Raw genomic sequence first — 8,462 nt, 5'->3', positions numbered from 1 at the left:
ATATAGTCCAAGCATCTCAGCAAAACATACATCTCTCTTTATAATCTGACTCCAGGCTATCTCTCGGTTTTCTTCTCTGGCCACTCCTTCATTTGACACTTAAAATGGCTGCTCTATATCAATGATCCGATTATTTCAAACCTCAATGCCTTTGGGTATGTGGTTCCTTTTGTGTAGAGTAGCCTTCCCTCCGTGCTCACCTGGAAGATTCTCATTTACGTGTCCATCAAAACCCAATAGAAGCATTACCTTCTTTGTGAAGACTTTTCAGATTGCATCCCCTTTCCTGACATGATTATTTTTCTACTACACACATGCATCTATTATTCCGATTCCAGGTATCAAATTGAAGACAAGCCTTAAATGTTTCTTTTTCTGTCTCTTGCACTAATCTGAATTCTTTTCCAAGATCGAAGGCCATACTTATGCACTTTTGTATCAGCATCACTTGGGTTGATACCTGACATAACTGATGCTTTCAATAAATGCATTTCAAATTGGGTTGAATGAGCAAGGCTGAAATGAAAAGGTTAACTTATGGGGCGCCTGGGTGGCTCAGTCGTTGGGCGTCTGCCTTCAGCTCAGGTCATGATCCCAGGGTCCTGGGATCGAGCCCTGCATTGGGCTCCCTGCTCAGGGGGGAGCCTGCTTCTCCCTCTCCCACTCCCTCCCCCTCTGCTTGTGTTCCCTCTTTCACTATGTCTCTCTCTGTCAAATAAATAAATAAAAATCTTTATTTAAAAAAAAAGGTTAACTTACAATGTGAAAATCTAATTAACCAGAATACTATTCTAGAAATATTTTATTGTAAATCTGTCTAGATAATGGAAATGAGTCTATATCACTGATTTCCAGACTTTATTTCATGGACTGGTAAAATTTGCAAGGAATTTTTGGTAACTGACATAGCCTTAAAAACTTTTTTATGTTGCAAACTAAAGGTATAAAAGTAGATATAAATAAATATCTATCTACTTTTCCCATTATTTCATAAAATAGAAATATTTGAAAACCAAAACTTGAGGGGCGCCTGGGTGGCTCAATCGGTTAGGCATCCAACTCTTGATTTTGGTTCAGGTCATGGTCTCGGGTCCTGGGATCTAGCACTACAAAGGGCTCCACCCTTGGAGTTGGCTTGGGATTCTTTCTCTTCCTCTCCCTCTGCCCCTCCCCCTGCTCACACTCTAAATAAATTAATTAATTAATTAATTAAATCTTTAAAACAAAACAATACAAAACTTAGGGGCACCTGGGTGGCTCAGTTAGTTAGGCATCTGACTCTCCCAGCTCAGGTCTTGATCTCAGGGTCATGAGTTCAGAACCCATATTGGGGTACAGCATGGAGCCTACTTAAAAAAACAAAAAAACAAAAAACCACCCACCAAAAGTTGGGAAGGTTATAACTTCAGAATAAAAGACTTTTGAATAAATTTGACATTATGGGTGCCTGGGTGGCTCAGTCGGTTGAGCGTCTGCCTTTGGCTCAGGTCATGATCCCAGGATCCTGGGATCGAGTGTCAGGTTGGGCTCCCTGCTCATTGTGGAGCCTGCTTTTCCATCTCCCCAACCCCCAGCTCATGCTCTCTCTCTTGCTATCTCTCTCTCTCAAATAAATAAAAATCTTTTAAAATAAATAAATAAATTTAACATTATAAAGAACTTGCACAAACCTCCAATTGAGACTAAAAAATTCTTTGCACTTCAAATTACTTGATCGGATGCCTCTTTTCATGTATTTTTAAACAATGGTTTAGAAATGAAAATATTCCTAAGGTTTTCTCTTCCCCTATGATGTGGGGGGGGCGGGGAACTATTTGATTTTTTTGTTAATTTTCACTCTACCCGCAAATAAATGTCATAGCATCACACTAATTGACTTGCTAGCTTCCTGCCAGAATATTTGTAGAGAAATTTTTATTTATGAAAGTGCTTGCAAAATGCTACTTGAATTCCTTTCTGCATCTACCGTGTCATATACAGTTCCCTTCCTTTTCTTTTGGGAAACTTGCCACTTTTTTTTTTTTTTAAGATTTTATTTATTTATTTGACAGAGAGAGACAGGGAGAGAGGGAACACAAGCCGGGGGAGTGGGAGAGGGAGAAGCAGGCTTCCTGCCAAGCAGGGAGCCCAATGCGGGGCTCGATCCCAGGACCCTGGGATCATGACCTGAGCCAAAGGCAGACACTTAACGACTGAACCACCCAGACGCCCCTGCCATTTTTTTTTAAACTTACCACTTTTTATTTTCATTTTTTATTTGTTATTTATTTTTAACAGTTTTCTTTTTTATTTTCTTTTTTATTTATTTGAGAGAGAGAGAGAGCAGGGTGAGGGGCAGAGGGAGAAGCAGACTCCCCGCTGAGCAGGGAGCCCAACATTCGGGGCTCCATCTTGGGACTCTGGGATCACCACCTGAGCCGCAGGCTGACACTTAACCGACTGAGCCACCCCGGTTCCTCAAGCTTACCACTTTTTAAAAACCATTGTTTGATCCTTACAAAGTTCCCCCATTGTTTGTCAACGAATCAAACAATAAAAACTTAAGTGCTTTAAATTTTTTTATCCATATAGCACATATATTTTCTGAACTTCCAAAAATTTAGTTTAAGTGCCTGATAACTATCAGTAAATACCATAAAGTCTATCCTGTGTCAGTTATAATCATGATAATATGAGACATATTAAAACACATAGAGAAATTTTTGTGTTATATTAATGCAAATATATACATATACACGTATATACTCGAGTATACATAATTATATATAAAAGTGCTCTTTTAAATAGTGCAACCCAATGAGACATAAATTCTATGATGGGATAGCTCATAATGGCTAAGCATCCTATAGAAGAAATCTTCTGTTGCTATGGGTAAAGGTCTAGAAATATCACCTTCTAAACGTTGTCAAATAATTGATTTTTTTAAATGATTGATTTCTTGTTCAGTGGAATATATGATTAATGTATATGAGATCATCTTCCATTAATAAAATATTATATTTATTTTGGCTTCATTTTCTATACATATTTTAGATATTTAGGAGCTTTATATTTTAACACTATTTTATTAATTGGGATACCTTTATCGATAAGATCTTAATTTTGTCCAAAATATCTTACTGGTGGTATGTTCATATTCTGCCATTTTTCTTCTTTTTCACCATTACAAAGAGGCTTCCATTCTAAACAGATCCATTGTGTGAAAATGGGAATTTAAAGAAGAGAAATATCAAGGATTAAATCCTGACTTTGTAAGTGGATTACGCTGAGGGACTTTTTAGAATAGTATTCAACTAGATCTATTTCCACGCAACAAACTGCTTTTCAGAAGTAAAAGGCATGACTTAAAGAAAGACACCTATATTCAGTACAATCCCCCTTCTCTATTTCTCAATAAAAATATCTTTGAATTCAGCAGTCAAGAGCCTATATAGTGGTTCCTTTTCAGGTTGGATTTTTAAATTAAATTATTTAAAGGAATGAACACGTCATCTGTCTCTGTTGAAATGTTTATCTAGTACCCTGGTGAAATCACTTTGAAATTAAAACTCTGTTAGATTTTAATGTGCATTTTATTTTTATTTTTATTTTTATTTTTCAAAGACTCTTACCTATTTGACAGAGAGACACAGTGAGAGAGGGAACACAAGCAGGGGGAGTGGGAGAGGGAGAAGCAGGCTTCCTGCCAAGCAGGGAGCCCGATGCGGGCCTCCATCCCAGGACCCTGGGATCACGACCTGAGCCAAAGGCAGATGCTTAATGACTGAGCCACCCAGGCGCCCCTTTAATGTGCATTTTAAAGTGTTGCTCCGATAAGTATGAATTTGTAACCGGAAAGGGATATAGTCCCTTTAAAAGAAAACAAAACAGTTTTTAATCCGTTTCCAGTTTGTGAGTTGAAGGAAAGTTGGTGGGAAAATGGAGGCATTCTATTTAAATTCATCGCTACCACCTATCAAACTCATTATCTCATTTGAGAAAGGAATTCATGGATTATCCAAAGAACTGGGAAATCTGATGGTGGGGGACAATTAAAAATATCATACCACTAGCAAAGGGGTATGCCATATGACTGATCTCCTTCGGGGGCTTCTGTATGCTGATAGAGAAACAGAAAAACAAAGGACAAAGGAAAGTCTCTTTAATTAATCCTACCAGCCAAGCAAAATAAATAGATCATTTGTTTCAGCAACAGAAGCCAACTGTTAAGAATTGAGAAAAGCCACCTGCAGGTGTTTTTGAACACAAGCTGCCCCAGAGCCCAAAATTACTATTGTTTAACACAAAGGTCAGCACATTTTTTCTATGAAGGGCCAGATAGTAAATATTTTTGGCTTTGTGGGCCATCTGGTCTCTGTCACAACTACTCTGTCACTGTAGCACAAAAGTAGCCATGGAGAATCCAAAATGAACACGCAAGGCTGTGTTCCAATAAAACTTTATTCATGGACATGGAAATGGAACTTTGTTTAATTTTCATGTGTCCAGATTAATATTATTCTTCTTTTGATTTTTTCAATCATTTAAAAATTTAAAAATCATTCTTAGCTTTCAGACCTGAGAGGTAGTGGGTCAGATTTGCCGATGGGCTCTAGTACTGACTCCTGGTCTAACATAATTCTAACTCATAGAAAACAACAACAACAACAATTTTGGGGGTTAGGGGTTGGGTACCTAGTATGTGATAGGTATTATGCTAGACCTGAGGATCATGATGGCTGACAAGATAGACATGGTCCCTGTCCTCATGGAGCACACAAATATACAATTAGAGACAGTAATAAATGGCTATGAAGGAAGAGTACAGAGTACTCTAAATCATGATTTACAATCCAGACGAGGAGGTCAGGGAAGGTTTCCCTAAGGAAGCAGTCTTTGGCAAGAACTGAAAAATGAGTATGAATTGACGAGAAGAAGTGGGGGGTGGGGAGGAGAAAAATCTTTCTGGTAGAAGGCATAGTACATGCACCACCTTGATGGCACTGAAAGGCCTCTGTCCCTGGAAAATACAAAGTGAAGGGAAAAGAGACAAGCAGTTAAATTGGAGAAACAAGTAAAAGCAAAAGCATTCAGGGCCTGGTAGGTTTTAATTCAAAGTCATAGAAAGTCATGACATGGTTAGATTTGCATTTTTAAAAGATCACTGGCTGTAGTATGGAGAATTGATTAGTAGAGGGCAACAGTGGTGACTACAGGTAGTCAAAGGCTTCTTGGCCCTAGACTCTATGCCCTAGAGCCAAATACTACTATTTCACCTATGCCAGGTGTTGTTCTTAATACTTTACATGTATTATCTCATTGAAGTTTCACAATAACCCATAAGAAGTCACTACCACCCTTTATCGAAGAGGAGACTACATCTCAGTTCTTCCCTTAGTGCACCCTCAGTTGTCTCTACTTTATAGAATTCTGGGAAGTACTTGCAGGAGAAAGGTTAAGAGTGAGGAGAAAAGAGGCAGAAAGAAATGAAGAAGGTGTGTTCTATGGGACCATAGCCGTGGCTCAGACCCAAGTCTCTTTCTCAAGAGATTATATTGTTCACAGGGGATGAAGCCCAGATTCAAGGAGGAGGCTGCCTTGGATATTTGTGGCTCAGTCGGTTAAGCATCTGCCTTCAGCTCAGGTCATGATCCCAGGGTCCTGGGATGGAGCCCTGCATCGGGCTCCCTGCTCAGAGGGGAGTCTGCTTCTCCCTCAGACTGCCACTCCCCCTGCTTGTGCTCTCTCTCTTTCTCATTCTCACTCTATCTCAAATAAATAAATAAAATCTTTTATTTTATTTTATTAACATATAATGTATTATTTGTTTCAGGGGTGCAGGTCTGTGATTCAACAGTCTTACACAATTCACAGTGCTCACCATAGCACATACCCTCCCCAATGTCCATCACCCAGCCACCCCATCTCTCCACCCTCCTCCCCTCCAGCAACCCTCAGTTTGTTTCCTGAGATTAAGAGTCTCTTATGGTTTGTCTCCCTCTCTGGTTTCCTCTTGTTTCATTTTTTCCTCTCTTCCCCTGTGATCCTCTGTCTTGTTTCTCAAATTCCACATATCAGTGAGATCACAGGATAATTGTCTTTCATTGATTGACTTATTTTGCTTAGCATAATATCCTCTAGTTCCATCCATGTCATTGCAAATGGCAAGATTTCGTTTTTTTGATGGCTGCATTCCATTGTATATATATACCACATCTTCTTGTCCATTCATCTGTCAATGGACATCTAGGCTCTTTCCATAGTTTGGCTATTTACCCCAAAGATACAAATGTAGTAAATAAAATCTTTTTAAAAAAATACTCGGGGCACCTGGGTGGCTCAGTGGTTAAGCATCTGCCTTCGGCCCAGGTCATGATCTCAGGGTCCTGGGATCGAGCCCCATGTTGGACTCCCTGCTCCGCGGGAAGCCTGCTTCTCCCTCTCCCACTCCCCCTGCTTGTGTCCCCTCTTTCGCTATGTCTCTGTCAAATAAATAAATAAAATCTTAAAAAAAAAAAAGAAAGAAAGAAACCTTCCTTTAAAAAAAAAATACTCATTCTTTCTCTACAGAAAAATCCTCAATGTAATGTTCGGGACATACTTACACTAAAAAGGTCCCCCTTGTTTATCTCAAATTCAGACCTAACTGGGTGTCCTGTATTTAACCTGGCAAGCCTACACTGTGAAAACAAACACATTTCCTCCTATAAAACTAGATGTCAGGGCGCCTGGGTGGCTCAGTCGGTTAAGCGACTGCCTTCGGCTCAGGTCATGATCCTGGAGTCCCGGGATCGGGTCCCGCATCGGGCTCCCTGCTCCGCGGGGGGTCTGCTTCTCCCTCGGACCCTCCCCCTTCTCATGCTCTCTCTCTCTCTCTCATTCTCTCTCTCAAATAAATAAATAAAATCTTAAAAAAAAAAAACTAGATGTCAGCTGGAGACACCTGGACCCTTAAGATTTAGAAAATGAGCTTGATGGGGCGCCTGGGGGGCTCAGTTGGTTAAGCGTCTGACTTCAGATCCGGTGGTGATCTTGGGGTCCTGGGATGGAGTCCCGCGCCAGACTCCGTGCTCAGCAGGGATTCTGCTTCTCCCTCTGCCCCTTCCCCAGCTGGTGCGCTCGCTCTCTCTCTCTCTCTGTCAAATCAATGAAGTCTTCAAAAACAAAACAAAAAAACAAAAGCAAAAAAAAAAACAAAAAACAAAAAACACAAGCCTAAACACCTTATATAAGTCCAAAGGCCTTCCCAAGGATTTTTGTGAATTACCCAGGCAAGGGTGTGGAATCAGGGGTTATGATTTCACCTTTGCTTCCAGGCTCATTCTTTCTCGCTGGAGACACCCTTCTGAGCTCTTTTAATATCAAGAAAGCCAACAAACCTTATGGAAACATTATGAGGTGGAAGGATTCACAGGAGAGCTGAGCTGAGCGGAGCCACCCCTCAGGCACAGCCTGGCAAACAGCGCAGAGCAGTATTTTATTATATACTCCGTTCCTCAGCGTCCCTTCAGCCACCTACCACCGATGCTTTCTCATGGTCCTGTGCCATGATCCCTGGGTCCTGCTCACCCTCTTGACATGCCTTTTCCCCCTCCTCTGTCTTCTCGACTTTCTTGCGGTAGCCAAGAATTTCTCTCCTCTTATAGAGCAAATACCCGAACTAAGCAGGTTGGACTCCTTTTCTAACGCTTTGTCACCAGCTGATTTGCAAGACCTCAGGGTCTCAGTCACTTGTTGAGACATTCTTTCAGAACAAAGACAGTCTGAAATTGTCCCTAGGAAGAATTCTGATGCCAGCAAATGAGACAATAATCACTTTTTTCTTAAGTTGTTGCAATAATTTTCTGCCAGCATGCAGGAAAAAGAAGGATATCTCTTTTGGTTGTATCCAATGGGGCCTGTTTTTACTCGTTATATTGTCCTTTTCCTTGGGAGAAGTTTAACTGCTTTTTACCCCGTGACAACATACATCAAAAGTTCAGAAAAAAACAAATAGGCAGCATTTGGGATCCTGTTATGGATTCCAGATAAACCTGTATTTTTTTTCCTCTGCCTTGAAGTCTAATTCAAAATTAAAGCAAGTTACTTTTCTCAAGGTAGAGAAAGAAAGTTTTGGGAAACACATCACCGTTTATTTGCTGTAGCTGGAAGCACAGCCTGTTCTTTTCGGGGAGAAAAAAAAAAGAATGAAATATGCTAACACACGAACTCCTCAGAAGGCAGAAAGATATGAAAACAATGGGCTCTGTGGCACCAGAGCCTTGGCTCACATCCTATCCCGTTATCCTCTCCAAGGATTGTCTTCTGACTTTGCCTCTACTTGCCTGTTTTCCAGGTTGTCCCGAGATACTGCAAAAACCACGTACGCAGTATATACAGAGAGCCCGCCAGCCGACTAGAATAATAGTACGAAGGTTTGCGAGTACATGTTCCTGTGAGGCCATCTACAGCAAGATGAAATAGAGTACTTAGTCAGTCTACAG

This window comes from Eumetopias jubatus, unplaced genomic scaffold, assembly GCF_037043125.1.
Source record: "Eumetopias jubatus isolate StellerSeaLion01/CBP00866 unplaced genomic scaffold, mEumJub1_p1.0 scaffold_2, whole genome shotgun sequence".
NCBI lineage: Eukaryota > Metazoa > Chordata > Mammalia > Carnivora > Otariidae > Eumetopias > Eumetopias jubatus.
Note: the sequence above shows the minus strand (reverse complement) of the source record.